Source organism: Aquarana catesbeiana, linkage group LG04 (assembly GCF_042186555.1).
Source record: "Aquarana catesbeiana isolate 2022-GZ linkage group LG04, ASM4218655v1, whole genome shotgun sequence".
Classification (NCBI taxonomy): Eukaryota; Metazoa; Chordata; class Amphibia; order Anura; family Ranidae; genus Aquarana; species Aquarana catesbeiana.
This window is the reverse complement of record NC_133327.1, coordinates 61,842,900-61,862,441: the sequence shown is the minus strand read 5'-3', so window position 1 is coordinate 61,862,441 and position 19,542 is coordinate 61,842,900. Positions and strand designations below refer to the sequence as shown.

Genomic DNA, 19,542 nt, shown 5'->3' with positions numbered 1-19,542 from the left:
AAGGTTTTACCCCCTTCCTGACCAGAGCATTTTTTGAGATTGTCATTTTAACTGACAATTGCGCGGTCATGCGACTTTGTAAGAAAAACAAAATTGACGTCCTTTTTTCCCCAAAAATAGAGCTTTCTTTTGGGTGTATTTGATCACCTCTGCTTTTTTTATTTTTTGCGCTATAAACAAAAGAAGAGCGACAATTTTGAAAAAAAAAAAAAAAACACAATATTTTTTTACTTTTACTATAATAAATATCCCACCTTTTTTTCCAAAAATTTTTTCCTCAGTTTAGGCCGATATATATTCTTCTACATATTTTTGGTTAAAAAAAAAAATGCTAATAAGCGTATATTCATTGGTTTGCACAAAAGTTATAGCGTCTACAAAATAGGGAATAGATTTATGGCATTTTATTATTATTATTTTTTTACTGGTAATGGCGGTGATCTGCGAGTTTTATCAGGACTGCAACATTATGGTGGACACATCAGACACTTTTGACACATTTTTGGGACCATTGGCATTTAAACAGCAGTTAGTGCTATAAATATGCACTGATTACTGTATAAATGTCACTGGCAGGGAAGGGGTTAACACTAGGGAGCGATCTAGGGGTTAACTGCGTTCTCTCTGTGTTCTAAGACCCCTTTCACACCAAGGTGTTATTGCAGCGTTTTAGCGCTAAAAATAACGCTATTAACCACTTGCCGACTGCCTAACGCAGATATACTGCGGCAGAATGACATGGGCAGGCAAAATCACGTACTTAGTGCCCGAGGTGGTCGGCTTCGTTAGGGGAGCGATCCAGGCTGAGGGGGAGACCACTCATTCGTGGCCACCCCCTCGCGATCACTCCCAACGAATGAGAATCTTCCTCTGCTGCTGTATAGTAAACAGCAGCAGAGGAAGTGATGTCATCGCTCCCTGGCTCGGTATTTTCCGTTCCGGCGCAGAGGAGAGAAGACATCTGAGTAAGTGCACCAACACAACACACACAGCAAAACACACCAGGCACACATTTCACCCCCCAATCACCCCCTAATCACCCCCCTCCCCCCCTTCACAGTGACACCAAGCAGTTTTTTTTTTTTTTCTGATTACTGCATTGGTGTCAGTTTGTGACAGTTAGAAGTGGTAGGGCAGTTAATGTTAGCCCCCTTTAGGTCTAGGATACCCCCCCTAGCCTCCCCCTAATAGTTTTAACCCCGTGATCACCCCCCCGTCGCCAAGTAGTGTCCTGCTGCCACCAAGTCCCCCCCGTCGCCAAGCACAAGTAGTGTCCTGCTGCCACCAAGAAGAAGAAGACAAACACAGGCCCGTCGTGCCCATAATGCCCTTCCTGCTGCATTCGCCAGTCCTAATTGGGAACCCACCACTTCTGCAGCACCCGTACTTCCCCTATTCACATCCCCAACCAAATGCAGTCAGCTGCATGAGAGGCATTTTCTTTATGTCCTCCTGAGTACCCCTACCCAATGAACCCCCCCAAAAAAGATGTCGTGTCTGCAGCAAGCGCGGATATAGTCGTGACACCCGCTATTATTGTCCCTCCTGTCCTGACAATCCTGGTCTTTGCATTGGTGAATGTTTTGAATGCTACCATACACTAGTTGAGTATTAGCGTAGGGTACAGCATTGCACAGACTAGGACACACTTTCACAGGGTCTCCCAAGATGCCATCGCATTTTGAGAGATCCGAACCTGGAACCGGTTAGTGTTATAAAAGTTACAGTTACAAAAAAAAGTGTAAAAAAAAAAAAAAAAAAAAAAAACACAAAAAAATATATAAAATAAAAAATACAAAAATAGTTGTCGTTTTATTGTTCTCTCTCTCTCTCTCTCTCTCTCTAGTCTCTCTCTATCGTTTTGCTTTTTTTTACTGTATTCTATTCTGCAATGTTTTATTGTTATTATGTTTTATCATGTTTGCTTTTCAGGTATGCAATTTTTTATACTTTACTGTTTTTTATTGTTAACCATTTTTTTGTTTTCAGGTACACCATTCAGCTGCAGCGCGGATTTATTTATCTTGACAGCAACAGCATTTGCTCCCACAATATATAAAGCCGTGACTCCAGCGGAGGAGATATATGCCGAAGCATGGGGGCAGCAGGGGCGGAGGAGCAATTTGCTCCTAACTTTTGGGGTGGATGCCCCCATGCTTCAGCATATATAAATGGTGCATGTATGCCCATCATTAGAAGTGAGTGGATGAAGGGAGGTATTCTAATGGTGGACATACCCACCGATCAATCTCTTTTTTTCGTTCAGCCCACAGGCTGCATGAAAAAAAAAGATTACAATATATGCCCAACAAGGACCAGCAACATACTGGTATGTTGCTGGACTTTGAGTGGTTATACCAGAATGATGCCTGCAGATTTAGGTATCATCATTCTTTTCAGCCAGCGGTCGGCTTTCATGTAAAAGCAATCCTAGCGGCTAATTAGCCTCTAGACTGCTTTTACAAGCAGTGGGAGGGAATGTCCCCCCCTCCCACCGTCTTCCATGTTTTTCTCTGGCTCTCCTGTCCCAACAGGGAACCTGAGAATGCAGCCGGTGATTCCGCCAGCTGACCATAGAGCTGATCAGAGACCAGAATGGCTCCAATCATCTCTATGACCTAAGAAACCGGAAGCTACGAGCATTTCATGACTTAGCTTTCACCGGATGTAAACAGCGCCATTGGGAAATTGGGAAAGCATTTTATCACACCGATCTTGGTGTGGTCAGATGCTTTGAGGGCAGAGGAGAGATCTAGGATCTAATAGACCCCATTTTTTTTCAAAAAAGAGTACCTGTCACTACCTATTGCTATCATAGGGGATATTTACATTCCCTGGCATAACAATAAAAATGATAAAAAAAAATATAAAAATGAAAGGACCAGTTTAAAAATAAGATAAAAAAGCAAATAAAATAATAAAGTAAAAAAAAAAAAAAAAAAGCACCCCTGCTCTCGCGCAAGGGCGAACGCAAGCGTTGGTCTGGCGTCAAATAAGCGTTGGTCTGGCGTCAAATGTAAACAGCAATTGCACCATGCATGTGAGGTATCACCGCAAAGGTCAGATCGAGGGCAGTAATTTTAGAAGTAGACCTCCTCTGTAAATCTAAAGTGGTAACCTGTAAAGGCTTTTAAAGGCTTTTAAAAATGTATGTAGTTTGTCGCCACTGCACGTTTGTGCGCAATTTTAAATTATGTCATGTTTGGCATCCATGTACTCAGCCTAAGACCATCTTTTTTATTTCATCAAACATTTGGGCAATATAGTGTTTTAGTGCATTAAAATTAAAAAGTGTGTTTTTTCCCAAAAAATTAGTTTGAAAAATCGCTGCGCAAATACTGTGTGAAAAAAAAAAATGAAACACCCACCATTTTAATCTGTAGGGCCTTTGCTTTAAAAAAATATATGTTTGGGGGTTCAAAGTAATTTTCTTGCAAAAAAAAATGATTTTTTCATGTAAACAAATAGTGTCAGAAAGGGCTTTGTATTCAAGTGGTTAGAAGAGTGGGTGATGTGTGACATAAGCTTCTAAATGTTGTGCATAAAATGCCAGGACAGTTCAAAACCCCCTCAAATGACCCCATTTTGGAAAGTAGACACCCCAAGCTATTTGCTGAGAGGCATGTCGAGTCCATGGAATATTTTATATTGTGACACAAGTTGTGGGAAAAAGACAATTTTTTTTTTTTTTTTTGCACAAAGTTGTCACTAAATGATATATTGCTCAAACATGAGTCCCACACATGTGGTATCCACGTACTCAGGAGAAGCAGCAGAATGTATTTTGGGGTGTAATTCCACATATGCCCATGGCCTGTGTGAGCAATATATCATTTAGTGACAACTTTGTGCAAAAAAAAAAAAAAAAAAAAGTTTGTAATTTTCCCGCAACTTGTGGCAAAATATAAAATATTCCATGGACTCAACATTGCCTCTCAGCAAATAGCTTGGGGTGTCTACTTTCCAAAATGGGGTCATTTGGGGGGGGGGGGTTGAACTGTCCTGGCATTTTATGGCCTTCAAAACTGTGATAGGTACCGTAGTGAGGAGTGAAATCAAAAATTTACGCCCTTAGAAATCCTGAAGGTGGTGCTTGGTTTTCGGGGCCCCGTACACGGCTAGGCTCCCAAAAAGTCCCTCACATGAGGTATCCCCATACTCAGGAGAAGCAGCTAAATGTATTTTGGGGTGCAATTCCACATACGCCCATGGCCTGTGTGAGCAATATATCATTTAGTGACAACTTTTTGTACATTTTTTTTTTTTTTTGTCATTATTCAATCACTTGGGACAAAAAAATGAATATTCAATGGGCTCAACATGCCTCTCAGCAATTTCCTTGGGGTGTCTACTTTCCAAAATGGGGTCATTTGAGGGGGTTTGTACTGCCCTGCCATTTTAGCACCTCAAGAAATGACATAGGCAGTCATAAACTAAAAGCTGTGTAAATTCCAGAAAATGTACCCTACTTTGTAGACGCTATAACTTTTGCGCAAACCAATTAATATAAGCTTATTGACATTTTTTTTACCAAAGACATGTGGCTGAATACATTTTGGACTAAATGTATGACTAAAATTGAGTTTATTGTATTTTTTTTATAACAAAAAGTAGAAAATATCGTTTTTTTTCAAAATTTACGGTCTTTATCCGTTTAAAGCGCAAAAAATAAAAACCACAGAGGTGATCAAATACCATCAAAAGAAAGCTCTATTTGTGGGAAGAAAAGGACACAAATTTCGTTTGGGTACAGCATTGCATGACCGCGCAATTAGCAGTTAAAGCGATGCAGTGCCAAATTGTAAAAAGTGCTCTGGTCAGGAAGGGGGTAAATCCTTCCGGGGCTGAAGTGGTTAAAACGCTCATAAAATGCTCCCCATGCATCTCAATGGACCTTTTCACACAGAGGCGTTGCGCTGGGGGGGGCGTTGAGAAAAGTCCTGCAAGCAGCATCTTTGGAGCAGCTTTTGGGCGCTGAAAAAAGCACTTCAAAAATGCCCCTCTCCATTGAAATGAATTGAAAACGCTGTAAAAACGCCTGAATAGCACCTATAATCCATCCTGAGCTGTAGAAAATTCACATGATCTCACAAAAAGGTAAACATGCAAGCAGGAAAGAGAGCATCTACAACAACAGAACTGAAATTGTGGGAAGGTCAGAATGATTAAACAGACCATCAAAGTGCCAAAAAAAAACAAAATTAAAGTGCCAAAAAAAGAATTAATCCCAGAAAAATGAAGATTTGAAGAAAAACAAGACACTGCTTGTTACTTTACAAGACAGTGCTTGTTTTACATGATATCACAAAGGATAAACATGCAAGCAGAAAAATAGCATCAATAACACACGCGTCAATAACGCTTGAAAAACGCTGTTAAAACGCCTGCAGCGGTGTGTTAATTTTACTGCTAGCGCCCCTAAAACGCGGTAATAACGATGAGGCGTTTTAGGGCGTTTTTGAAGCGCCGTGGTTTGAAAGGGGTCTAACTGTAGGGTGGATGGGAGTGACTAGGAGAAGAGAGAGATCGGTGTTCATACATAGTATGAGCACACGATCAGTCTCCTGTCCCCTGAGAGAGTTTACACACACAGATCACGGTTCTCGCTCTGTAACGAGCGATCACGGGTGCCCCTAGTGGCCAAAAGGCGGTGCGCCGTAAGGTAACGTCGCTTCGCCCAGCCGAGCCATTCTGCCGCAGTAAAACTGCGGTGGCTGGTCGGCAAGTGGTTAAAGAAAGAGTAGACAGTGCCACAAGTGTGACAGGAGCCAACACACTGACGATATACTGTAGCTGCTGTCAGTTTTTACTTTTATAGAAAAGGGTCTGGGCTTTCCATTCTTTCAAATTATTGGCTCTTCTGGCTCATGACCATGGGCAAAGCTTTGCCCTGCATTATAAGTTGTTCCTTATTTCTGGTAGTGAAGTCAAAATTTTGTGACTTGTGGATTTTGAAAATCCTGGGGATTTGGCACGAACCCGTGTTAGCAGCTAACCAGAAACCAATGCCTAAACATGAGCAGAGGGAGCATATTCCTATGGGAACAATCCTTCCAGTGACAACTGCTTCCCTGACTGCAGAGGTATTCTCTCACTCCCTGTTATTTCTAAGGATGAGCTCGGTATGTTCACACATCCCACGTGCAGAGCCCGCCAATAAGTCGGCACTGCGCTGCGCTAATCACAGGCAGTGAGACATTTCCCGATCTCTGCAGCCGCGCATCGAGACCATGTCTCACTGCTTGTGATTAGCGCAGCGCAGTGCCGACTTCCTGGTGGGCTCTGTACGTGGGGTGTGTGAACACGCCAGAGCTCATCCTTGGTTATTTCTATAGGACAGGGAGATATGGAAAATCTCCACAATGGCTCACGATGGGGGCTTTATCCATTCCCTACTTTATCCCCAAAAATTTAGTTTTAACTTTACATATACTTTAAATCCCCTGACAGGTATTTATTGCTATCTTTTCCCCATTTGCAGATGTTTACCCTTACCTCCTGTTGTGTCTCCAGGACCAGAAGTAAGGCGAATCTCTCTGATGGGTATAAAACCAGCAAGACAGCACCTTTATTGTTAGAGTGGGTGTTAGAACAGCTGTTGTGACCTTTGTTGCTGTCCCCGTTGGACAGACTTACATATTTCCATTAGTGTCACAGAATCAGAAGGTGCCGTCATTAGGGTTGGTGTCACCCGGTGCTGAAAAAATTGGTGTCACCGCCCCCCCTGCCCTCCACCAACTATAGTCCCCCCTCAGTACAGACCCCCCTCAGTACAGACCCCCCTCGGCTAACAGACCCCCCCTCCCGCAGTATAGATCCCCCTCCCTCAGTATAGATTACCCTCACTAAGAACAGACCTCCACCCTCAGTGCAGACCCCCCCATCAGGGTAGAATCCCCCTCTTAGTGCAGACCCCCCCATCAGTATAGAACCCCCCCCCCCTTAGTGCAGACCCCCACAGTTTAGACATCCCCCTTAGTGCAGACCCCCCATCAGTATAGGCACCCCCTTTAGTGCAGACCACCATCAGTATAGAATCCCCCCTTAGTGCAGTCCCCCCATCAGTATAGAATCCCCCCTTAGTGCAGTCCCCCCATCAGTATAGAATCCTCCCTTAGTGCAGACCCCCCATCAGTATAGAATCCCTCCTTAGTGCAGACCCCCCATCAGTATAGCATCCCCCCTTAGTGCAGACCCCCCATCAGTATAGAATACCCCCTTAGTGCAGACCCCCCATCAATATAGACACCCCCCTTAGTGAAGACCCCCAGCAGTATAGATTACCCCTTAAAGAGTGTCATAGACTCCCTTTTTTGGAATTCCATCGTATTTCCAGACCAAAGATAATTGTAGCCAATTGTCTGCAATTAAGGGACAGTGTGCAGTGCTGTTGCTGTGGAGCTATCTCCCTCTAGTGTTGGCTTGGTCTTCGTGTTTTCATTTCCTAAAGATAGAGCGAAGCAAGGCATCGTGGGATGTGTAGTTCAGAGTGCTGGGGCTTCAATTCTAGCAGGACTGACCTGAACTACAACTACCAGATGTCTGTGAAAGAAGAACAGATTGCTGGGAAAGGATATCAAAGGGGCTGGTCTAGGCCTGGATCACTCTCTTAGGACCCCAGCCTGGATCTGTCAGCAGCACTCTGTGCCTGTGTAAATTGCGGCTGAGAGTTATCTGGTGGCATTCATGGGGACATCCACAGACAGCATCGCTTTCTATCTGCAGCAGTCTGGAGGCTGTTCCTGCTCCTTCCACACTACCTGCACTCCAGATCCGGGTGGGCCACGGTGTGGTGTGGCGGTGGTTGGACGCCATTCCCTGAGCCAGGACCCAGAGGGAGATCCTGAACGAACCATCACCATCTGCATCGCTACTAGCAACTTCAGTTACAGTGTCGGTGAGCTGCCCATTTAGTCCTATAGACACTGCATACAGACACCATTGTCTTTTTCCACAGTTCTGATACGTGTAGTGCTACTGGATGCAAATGTATTTAATCCCATAGACACTGTATGCGGATACCTGTGCTTTCACTCAAATCCCTGGCATCTGTAGTCCTATTGGATACAATACCATTGAACCAACATATATGGCGACCACTTGTCATTAGGCTATACAGGAAAAGTCTGCATCTTCTATTGGTTAACCACATACTAGCTAAATTTTCTCTGCTCTACCACCCAGGATTATTCCATCCACCAATCTTAAAGTGCTAGCTGAAGATCTGCTGGATTCTGCAGAGTTATCATTAACCCCTTTTTGTCCTTTCCTCATCTTCACACGTGACTAGTGTTATTTAACATAAGAGGTTTGCTCTCATTTAACTGGAACTCTGCTTAAAGGAGCCAGCCAATTTAAACACAACAGTTTCTTGAGTGTTTTGTCAGTTGTTTTGATGTTAAGTGCCTCTTGGCTGAGGAGACAAAAAGGAGTGGTCTGACATAGTCCACAAAGTGCCGGTCCCCTACCTTTCTGCTGCCTGTTCACATAGGCTTCAGTGACTAAATAGGGTTGGATTGCACTGTGTTTCTTTGCATTCTATCTTGCTAACAGAAATCCATAGATTACACAATCACATTTAATACTAGTGCTTTGTTGTCTTCAGATAATATATCTTTATGACATACAGTTTTATGTTATGCACTTCTATGTGTCACTCTTGCCACAGTAAACAAACTTAACCTGCTTCACCTATAATGTGTAGGGTTTCTTGTTATAGGGCGTACACACGGTCGGACTTTGTTCAGACATTCCGACAACAAAATCCTAGGATTTTTTTCCAACGGATGTTGGCTCAAACTTGTCTTGCAAACACACGGTCACACAAAGTTGTCAGAAAATCTGATCGTTCTGAACGCGGTGACGTAAAACACGTACGTCGGGACTATAAACGGGGCAGTGGCCAATAGCTTTCATCTCTTTATTTATTCTGAGCATGCGTGGCACTTTGTCCGTCGGATTTGTGTACACACGATCGGAATTTCCGACAACGGATTTTGTCGTCGGAAAATTTTATCTCCTGCTCTCCAACTTTGTGTGTCGGAAAATCCAATGGAAAATGTCCGATGGAGCCCACACACGGTCGGAATTTCCGACAACACGCTCCGATCGGACATTTTCCATCGGAAAATCCGACCGTGTGTACGGGGCATTATTGGTGTCAATGGGTAAAAATTAGTGAACCCAGGGTGTCAGGTGTCGGAGGACTTGCAGAGCCGGGGCAACCAGTGGGGTACAGATTGTACCAGCAGTCTTCACGAGGGTAGTGCTAAATTTGGGGGCTCATCCAGGATAACCCATCTGCGGTGCTCGTGCAAGTCAGGTGACGTGTCCAGGGCAGAAGAGAGAATGGACTTGGTCATCGCCTCTGATTGGGGACAAGAACATGGGAGCCAATTGGAGCTGACCATAGTATTGAGAGTGCCTGAAGTTGGGTGGACTGAAAAGGAGGACAGTTGATGAGGAAGGCTGTTCCAGAGCAAGGGTCTTATCTCTTAGACATGAAACCTGAGTATGAGAATTATGACACCTATACTTTCCTAGAATAGCGGGAGAGTGTTCCAGCTGAGTTTCAGAAGAGTGCTGTGAGCTTGGCGAAAGGATTAGAGGCACAGGTGATACAATTACTGCCAACAGGTGATTCTGATGAAAATCTCTCCCAACTAGGATCGGCGACTCAAGCCTGGGAGGTGGCAGACGGCCCGACTACAGGGATTCCCCCAGCGTCTTTCTATACGGATATGAGCCGATTGGTTGAGAGCCCGATTAAAAGCAACACCATCTCTTCTCATCTGGGGTATCAGAAACTGCAGTTTTTCTCGAGCCGTATACCCACACCTAGGGGAGAGGAGGATTTTAAAAGTTGGATGGATCAAGCTATGCAGGCAGTTGAAGAATGGAATGTGCCAGAGTAGGTAAAGAGGCAGCGGATCAGTGAGAGCCTCAAAAGTCCTGCAGCTGACGTTTTCCGGAGTTTAAAAAGGGGAAAACCAGATTGTGTGGCTATGGATTACATTGAGACTTTAAGTGCAGTCTATGGAAGAGTGGAAAAGCTACCTGACTTGATGTTCAAGTTCGAACATACGCATCAGTGTCAAAGAGAAAGGCTATCTAACTACGTCGTCAGAGTAGATCGAATCAGATCATCTTAAAAAAAGAGATTGACCCTCGGGAAGCTGATAAAGTCAGGCTCGAGAGAATTCTACAAGGGGCCAGACCTAATCAGCCAGCTCAAGTGGATACTGGTGGGCAGGAAGTGGATAGTGACGAGGATTTAAAGTGGGGGTAGTGCTTTAAGGCTCCTGTGATGCAGTCTGTACTTAAAGCTGCCCCTGTTAAGTTGCTCACGTAGGTGGCTCAAGCTCAAGACCAGATATAACAGGCCTTGATGTGTGTCATGGAAGCACAAACAAAGCTTAAGCAGGGAAGACTGATACTCGGAAGTGTTTCCAGTGTGTGGAACCAGGGTATTTCAGAGTGCAGTGTCCTCAGAAGGAAGGGAAGGCGGAACTTCTTTTGGAACTCTTGAGAGTGGGGCAAAAGTTACTTCCGAACCAGAAGGCGGGAAACTTCCAGGGGTCTCAGTGAAGGAGCCAGCTGGGAACCCCCGCTGAAGAAACAGAGCTCCAAGATGGATAAGAAGAGGAAGGCTAAGAAGAAACACCAGAAGAAAAGCCTAGGGTTGACAATCCCATCACCCTCATAGTCAAGTAACCCATCACCAGGATTGGGGACATGGGCACAGGAGGTCAATGTCTCACCGCCATCCAAGGCCATTGTTGGGTCTTCTCAGCGTAAGGCTAGGAAAGATCACAGAAAAATCCTTACTGGGAATACCTCAGAAAGCTTACCAGAGAGGTTAGTGGGGCCATCCCCAATGGTATCTGTGCAAGTAGAGGGTATTTACACTAGGGCATTGTTGGGTACTGGGGCACAGGTCACTCTACTCTACAACGACTTTTATGATAAGTACCTTAAGCACATTTCTCTATGCAAGCTTGAGGAAATGGAGATCTGGGGAATCAGAACTGGCGAATGCCCATATAATGGATATATCCCCATCCAGATCGCATTTGGGCCGGCAGCTACTGGAAAAGTAGAGGCGTTTGTTACCCTAGCAGTAGTGTGCCCTAGGCCACCAGGGGCTGAACAGAATTCCATACTGATTGGGACGAACACTGACTTGGTAAGGAGGCTGTTGTCGTCCGTACTGGGAGAAGATGGTTCTGTGCCCAATGGGATTCACCCTAAATTGCTTCAGGCTTGTCGACGTGTTGTCAAAGAACGGAGTGCCCCTGCCGAGGGAGTGGGACATCTGTGGAAGCTGGAAACCAGGGAGAGAGTGCTGCAACCTGAAGAAGTGTCTTGCCTGAAGGCTACAGTTAAGTTGACCTGGGATCAACCCGGCCCCTTCGTTGTGCTGGAGACTGATGAGCAGGCCAAAGATGCTGGGATAGAGATGGTCCCTGAGCTAGTCCCTACTAAGGATTTGTCCCAAACTGGAAAGAAGATGCCGATCAGTCTTCGGAATGTCACAGATCATCCAATTACCTTAGGAGCACATATGCTGGTGGGACGAGTGAGTGTGGCCACCCCTGTGATCCCCGAGGAGGCTGCTGGGAAAGAAGAATATCAGAGGATGCAGAAGGAGATTCAGCATTGTACTGAAGCTTTACCTCCTGCATGGCAGCGAAGGATGAAATTGCAACTGGCTAGGTGGGAAAAGATCTTCTCGAACGATTTCGATGTGCGATGTGCCAAGAGTGCTCAGCATCGAATCCGTTTGCAGGAAGACAAGCCCTTTCAAGAGCGAGCCCGGAGAATACCTCTCAGCGATCTAGAAGACCTTTGGGAACAGTTGGCAGAGTTGAAGAGGTCCGGGGTCATTCAAGAGTCCACAAGTCCATATGCCTCTCCCATTGTGGTGGTGTAGAAGAAGAATGGATTATTGCACATGTGCATTGATTATCGGACTTTAAATCGACGTACTGGTTTTTATTGACTAGTACACGACCCCTCGCATTGAAGATGCCCTACAGTGTCTTACTGGAGCCAAATAGCTCAGTGAATTCAACTTAAAGTGATTGTAAAGGTTCGATTTTTATTTTATTTTTTTAAATAACAAACATGTCATGCTTACCTCCACTGTGCAGTATGTTTGCACAGAACATCCTCTTCTGGGGTCCCCTGGCTCTCTTGGCTCCTCCCGATCAGATAACCCCCTCTGGGAAGCGCTCTGCTGAGGGGGTTACCTAGCGGGCGCGCTCCCGAGTCCAGCATTCGGCGGCTATAGGATGCATTAAGGTGAAAAAACAGGAGGGTTTACAACCCCTTTAAAGAGTGGGTACTACAAGATCCTCATGCATCCAGAGGATAGGGAGAAGACTGCGTTCATTTGCCCTTTGGGATTCTATGAGTTCAACCGGATGCCTCAAGAATTGTCAGGGGCCCCAGAAACCTTCCAGAGTTTAATGGAAAGAACAGTGGGAGACATGAATTTGATTAAAGTATTAGTGTACCTGGATGAGGACATTGTGTTCGGGAAGACTTTGGAAGAGCATGAAGGTAAATGTTTTTGCACGGCTCCATGAAGAAGGGTTGAAGCGGTATTTGGAAAAGTGCCAGGTTTACAGAACTTCCATCACATACTTGGGCCATGTCGTCTCTGCTGGAGGAGTAGCCACAGACCCGAAGAAGTTGGAGGCCGTCACTATGTTGCCTAGGCTAAAGACTGTAACTGAGTTGAGATCTTTTTGGGGATTCTGCTCTTACTACAAGAGATTTGTGGCGAACGATGCGAAGATTGCTCGGCCTCTTAATGAACTGCTGCAGGTAGCCACCGGGGGGAAGGAGAAGATGGGCCTAAGGTGAAGAAGTCTGGTCCTCGCTGGAAGGGAGAATTGATGCAAGAGCAATGGACTCCCCAGTGTGAAGAGGCTTTCTGGCATCTTAAGAGGAGTCTCAACGAAGCTCCGGTATTGGCCTATGCTGACCCCGCCAAGCCCTATGAACTTCATGTGGATGCCAGCAGGGATAGGCTGGGTGGAGTCCTCTACCAAGAACAAGACAGTGGACTCAGACCAGTGGCTTATGTGAGTCGCAGTCTCACTCCATCTGAGAGAAACTACTCTGTCCACAAACTAGAGTTCCTGGCTTTGAAATGGGCCGTGGTGGACAAGTTGAAGAATTACTTGTATGAAGCCGTATTTATGGTGAAGACGGACAATAATCCTTTGGCCTATCTCCTATCCTCTGCCAAATTGGATGCAACAGGACATAGGTGGTTGGCTGTCCTTGCAGGATTCCAGTTCAGCCTGAGGCAGGAAATCGAGACACGGATGCCCTAGCCCGTAGGCCTTACCAGTGGGTGGAGGAGCCAGAAGATTGGTCCTATGTGACCGCAGAAGGTGTGCAGGCGTTGTGTCAAGGTATGGCTTGGCAGCTAAAGGAAGTGTTGGAGAAAAATCTATAGGAGCCCATCCTTCTGGAGTACTCAAATGCTACTGCGCGTTGATGCAAGTACAAGGTAAGGGCCTTCCTCTTTTGTCCAAAAGAGATCTGAGGAAGGACCAGGATCAGGATTCGCACTGCCACCTGGTTATTCAAGCCCTGAGCAAGCTAGATCCAAACTTGTTGATGAAGAGTTCTGTGAGTGGAGCAAAGATTCTATATCGGGAATGGAATAGATTGCAATTGAAAGATGGATTACTGTATAAGCGAGGTCCCTCTGAGGCTATGGAGGGAAAATGGCAGCTATTTATTACTGAGAAACACAGTGCAACAGTCTTGATAGCTTTGCATGATGATCATGGGCATTTAGGTACAGAGAGAACTTTTCACCTGATTAGGGATAGGTTTTACTGAACCAATATGAGAGGGGAAGTAGAGAGTTACTGTCACTTATGTTTGGCATGCATTCAATGCAAGACATTATCAGTTCGGGCTGCTCCCATGGGACACTTGCAGAGCCAGGAGCCCCTGGAGCTGGTGTGTATTGACTTCCTGTGCCTGGAACCCGATACAGGTGGAAAAATTAATGTCCTAGTGGTGACTGACCATTTCACCCGCTGTGCTCAGGCCTACCCCACCAAAGATCAGCAGGCAAAGGCCCACAAACCTGCTGTGGTGTGTATACATTTCTTATTATTGGTGTCAACGAGTAAAAATGACTGAACCCAGGGTGTCAGGTGTTGGAGGACCTGCAGGGCAACCAGTGGGGTACAGATTCTACCAGTGGCCCTCATGAGGGTAGCGCTACATAATTTTGTTGTTGGGTGGGCAGAGCCTAATGGGGATTCTGAGATTATGTAGTTCCCCATCAGGTCCACCCCCTTGTGATTGAAAGCAGAAGACAGTGTGAGGTTCCCCTTAGTCGTAATAAGTAATATAGAATCTGCTCGCTACCATCCACTGTCAATCACAAGGCAGGTTGACCTACTGGGGAACTAATCTCTCCCTGTCAGCATGCTCCTATGTCAAAGGTTGGTAGGCCGCTGTTGGCTATGTAGCTGACAGTGTCACAACAACCAATGACCCATTGTCTTCCCATTCAGCAGCCAGCTGGGAGATTCCTGTCATTGTCCAAATATAGCCACATTTGGGTAATGACGTCAGCCAGCATCCATGCCCATTTGTTTACATTCAGCTGCCAGCTGGGAAATATCCTGACTGGCAGCTGAATAAGCCTGAGGATGAATCCCTGGTTGCTAGGATGCCAGTGGATGCCTGTGTCAAAGCAACCCATTTGCCCTGTGCAGGAGACTGTCACATTCATGACCGCTTCCCAGCACATACATTCCAGACTGTGAGCAATGGTGTCTCTCTGTACACCAGCTTATCATTGGTCTTAAAGCCATAGTTCAGCTACACAAGAAAACTGCCTATGCAGATAAGAGACATCTGTAGATAAAAAAAAACAAGCTGGGCAGCTCTGACCACAGTTGAATTATTTCCTTACTATAGGTGTAGGCCATTTACGTACCTCATGAAGCCCGACTTTGAAAACTTCCTGCAAGCTGCTAAGAGATGCCTATCTGTTACTGCTTACCTCCACCATCACAGGAGCGAGCTCTTTCTCTGATTTAATCCCCCTCACATGCGCATGGTCTTCCCTGATGCAGCAGATCTGAGCTCAGCATTTGGGAGCTCACTCCTATGATGGTGAAGATGAACAGTAACAGCTAGAGCTCTTAGTAACATCCTAGGAATTTTCCAGTCAGGATTCCACCTTTCACGCTGCCACCTTACTATGCTGTGAACCATACCCTGCCTGGCTCTGAACAACACCTGACCACTCTGACAATACTCTACATCCAGATCTTTTTGATCACTGCTTTATATGATCCCAGACTGCGAAGCTGAGGATCGATTATTTTTAGTGAGTGGGGTCACCAAAGGGGGGTCACCTTATCTCTGTGGAAGCATCGGATTATATATCGTTTCACTGATTATTGAAGCACTTTAAATTGTGGAGGCACTGTCATTTTTCACTGATTATTAAACTGAAGCACTTTATAGTTATAATATTATTTTTCATGTCACCAATTTTGTGCACCCAGCACTAGGATTGGTTGTTATAGGCTGCTAGCGCTGCTCCATATTCTTTTATCACATTTAAAGTTTTAGCACTTTTTGTGCAGCAGCTGCCGTCTCTCATCTACTTATTTGCACTTTAGCGTTTTTTTGAATTAGATTTTTAGTATGTACACTTGCCAGCCACTTTATTAGGTACACCTGTTCAATTGCTTGGTAACAAAAAAAATACTAATAAGACACATGGCAGCAACTCAATGCATTTAGGCATCTAGACGTGGTGAAGACGACTTGCTGAAGTTCAAACCAAGCATCAGAATGGGGAAGAAAGGGGATTTAAGTGACTTTGAACGTAGCATGGTTGTTGGTGCCAGACAGACTGCTCTGAGTCAGGGGGTGGACTGACAACTCATGGGGCCCCTGGGCAACAGGAGACCCTGTGTCCCTGCCCACACTCAAGCCGCACCCACACACAGGTCCATTCCCCACCCCTACACTGCGTGGACGCTTCCTTCGTGGGATCAAAACTGGTTGATTTAAGACAGGCTGAAGAGGGTGGGACAGGGCTAAGGAGGGCAAGTGTCTAAGGAAGCAGAGACTTTAAGCTGGAGGTCCAATAAAGTAGGGTTTCTCAACCTTTTTTCCAAAGAACTCTTGGCAAAAAGTTTGAGATCTCAGGGAACCCCTAAAATGTTCAGTTCTACAGCTCACAAAACATTGGTATGATCAGCGAGCTGTTGATATAACAATTACTTTTAGAAACAGCATAAACAATGGAATAAATATTAAAACTTACCTATTTAATGTGAAACTTGTGCTTGCATCATTCTGCACAGATGCGCAATTCTGGGTTGAACCTAAGATAAGCAGTACACATGGGGCAGCAGGGCAGAGCATGGGGAGTCAAGCAGGCACAGTACACAGGGGGGAAGCAGGGCAGAGCATGGGGGAAAGCATGGCAAAGTATAGGAGTCAGCAAGTCAGAGCACAGGTGGTTAGGAGGGCACAATATGTGTGTTTGTGTATGTGAGGGGGGCAGGAGGGCACACTATATGGGGAGCAGCAGGGCACATTACGAGGCACACCAGGGCACATTATGGGGGAGGGGGCACAGTAGGATACATTACATGGGGGCGGCAGCAGGAAGCATTATTGGGCACAGTAGGGCACATTATGGGGGCTAGCAGGGCACATTATGGGGCACAGCAGAGAATATTACATGGGGCAGAAGGGCACATTATGAGGAACAGCAGAGTATATTACATGGGGGCATGAGGGCAGATTATGGGGCATAGCAGAGCACATCATGGGGCAAGAGGGCACATTATTGGGCACAGCAGAGCACATGGGGGAGGGGGCAACATGGCATATTATGGGGCACAGGCACATTACGGAGGGGGGGGGGCACAGCAGGACACATTATGAGGCACAACAGGGCATATTACATGGGGGCAAGATGATACATTATGGGGCACAGCAGGGCATATTACATGGGGCAAGAGGGCACATGGGACACAGCATGGTGCATCACAGCACACAGCAGGGCACATCATGGGGCGCAGGGCGCATTATGGGGCACAGCATGGTACATCCTGGGGCACACTGCAGGGCAAAGGGCACACAGTAGGGCACATCACATGGCACACAGCAAGGCACAGGGCACATCACGGGCATACAGTAGGGCTCAGGGTACATCACAAGGCACACAGGAGGGAACAGGACACATAGTAGGGCATGGGACACACAGGGCACACAGGGCATGTCACAGGGCACACAGCAGGGCACATCATGGGGCACACAGCAGGGCACATCATGGGGCACACAGCAGAGCATGGGGCACATCATAAGGCACACAGCATAGCACGTCAAGGGGCACACAGCAGGGCATGGGGCACACAGTAGGGCACAGGACACATCAGTGGGCACACAGCAGGGCACATCATGGAGCACACAGCAGGGCATGGGGTACACCATGGGGTACACAGCAGGGCACAGGACACATCATGGGGCACAGCAGGGCACATCATGGGGCACAGGGCACATAATGGGGCACACAACAGGGCATGGGGCACATCATGGGGTACATAGCAGGGCATATGACACATCACGGGGCACACAGGGCACATAATGGGCACACAGCAGGACATGGGGGCACACATCAGGGCATGGGGAAAACAGCTGGGCACACAGCAGGGCATGGGGGCACACAGCAGGGTACATCATGGGGCATATATTAGGGCTTAGGGTACATCACAAGGCAGACAGGAGGGAACAGGACACACAGTAGGGCACATCATGGGCACACAATAGGGCAAATCATGGGGCACACAATAGGGCATATCACAGGGCTCACAGCAGGGCACATCATGGGGCACACAGCAGGGCACGTCATTGGGCACACAGAAGGGCATGGGGCACACAGTAGGGCACATGGGATACACAGCAGGGCATAGGACATCACTGGGCACACAGCAGGTCACATCATGGGGCACAAGTCACATCATGGGGCACACAGCTGGGCATGGGGCATACAGCTGGGCATGGGGCACACAGGGCACATCATGGGGTACACAGCAGGGCACAGGACACATCATGGGGCACACAGCACATCATGGGGCACACAGTAGAGCATGGGGCACACATCTGGGTACACAGCAGGGCACATCATGGGGTATCATGGCCCCCTACTGGACACGGGCCCTTGGGCAGTGCTGGAATGGTCAGTCTGCCCCTGGTCTGAGTATTTCAAAAACTGCTAATCTACTGGGATTTTCACGCATCTCTAGGGTTTACAGAGAATAGTCCGAAAAAGAGAAAATATCCAGTGAGCAGCAGTTTTGTGGACAAAAATGCCTTATTGATGTAAGAGGAGAATGAGCATACTGATTTGAGATGATAGAAAGGCATAGAAACAGTAGAAAGAACAGTAACGCAAATAACCACATAATTCAATTTTCTTTAGATTTACCTTCAACTATGTAGTGCAAGGGCCTGCCTGATTGCATACAAATTGAAAGTGTTTAGGTCTGACCTCGTATTACATGGTTTTGGTAAATCTAAAGGAAAATTTTATGGCCAGCCTAACTCAAAAAACCACTCGTTACAACCAAGGTATGCAGAATATCATCTCTGAACGCACAACACATTGAACCTTGAAGCAGATGGGCTACAGCAGCAGAAGATCACACCTGGTTCCACTCCTGTCAGCTAAGAACAGGAAACTGAGGCTACAATTTGCACCAACCCACTAAATTTGGACAAGAGAAGAATGGAAAAACGTTGCCTGGCCTGATGAGTCTCTATTTCAGTGGCAACATTCAGATGGTCGGGTCAGAATTTGGCATAAACAAAATAAAAGCATGGATCCATCCTGCCTTGTATCAACGGTTCAGGCTGGTGGTGTAATGGTGTGGAGGATATTTTCTTGGCACACTTTGAGCCTCTTAGTACCAATTGGACACCGTTTAAACACCACCACCTACCTGAGTATTGTTGCTGACCATGTCCTTCCCTTTATGACTACAGTGTACCCATCTTCTGATGGCTCCTTCCAGCAGGATAATGCACCAGGTCACAAAGCTCAAATCATCTCACCACTGGTTTCTTGAACATGACAATGAGATCACTGTACTCAAATGTCCTCCACAGTCATAACATCTCAATCCAATAGAGCACCTTTGGGATGTGGTGGAATGGGAGATTTGTATCATGGATTTGCATCCAACAAATCTGCAGCAACTGTGTGATGCTATCATGTCAATATGGACCAAAATCACAGAGGATTGTCTCCAACACCTTGTTGAATCTATGTCAAGAAGAATTAAGTCAGTTCTGAAGAAAAAAGGAGGTCCAACCCGGTACTAGCAAAGTGTACCTAATAAAGTGGCCGCTGCGTGTATGTGGCCTACACCTATAGCAAGGACATTATTCAACTTTGGTCAGAGCTGTACAGTTTGTTTTTATCTACAGAAGCCCCTTATCTGCATGGGAAGTTTTTGGTAAAGCTGAACT

The 19,542-nt window shown here is 46.2% G+C and overlaps 1 protein-coding gene across 4 annotated transcripts in view; it reads left to right on the top strand.

Moving 5' to 3' along the window:
* LOC141139297 (adhesion G protein-coupled receptor F5-like) overlaps nt 1-19,542 on the top strand; it is a 343,899-nt gene that overhangs the window by 169,195 nt on the left and 155,162 nt on the right. The gene's annotated exons all lie outside the window — the stretch shown is intronic.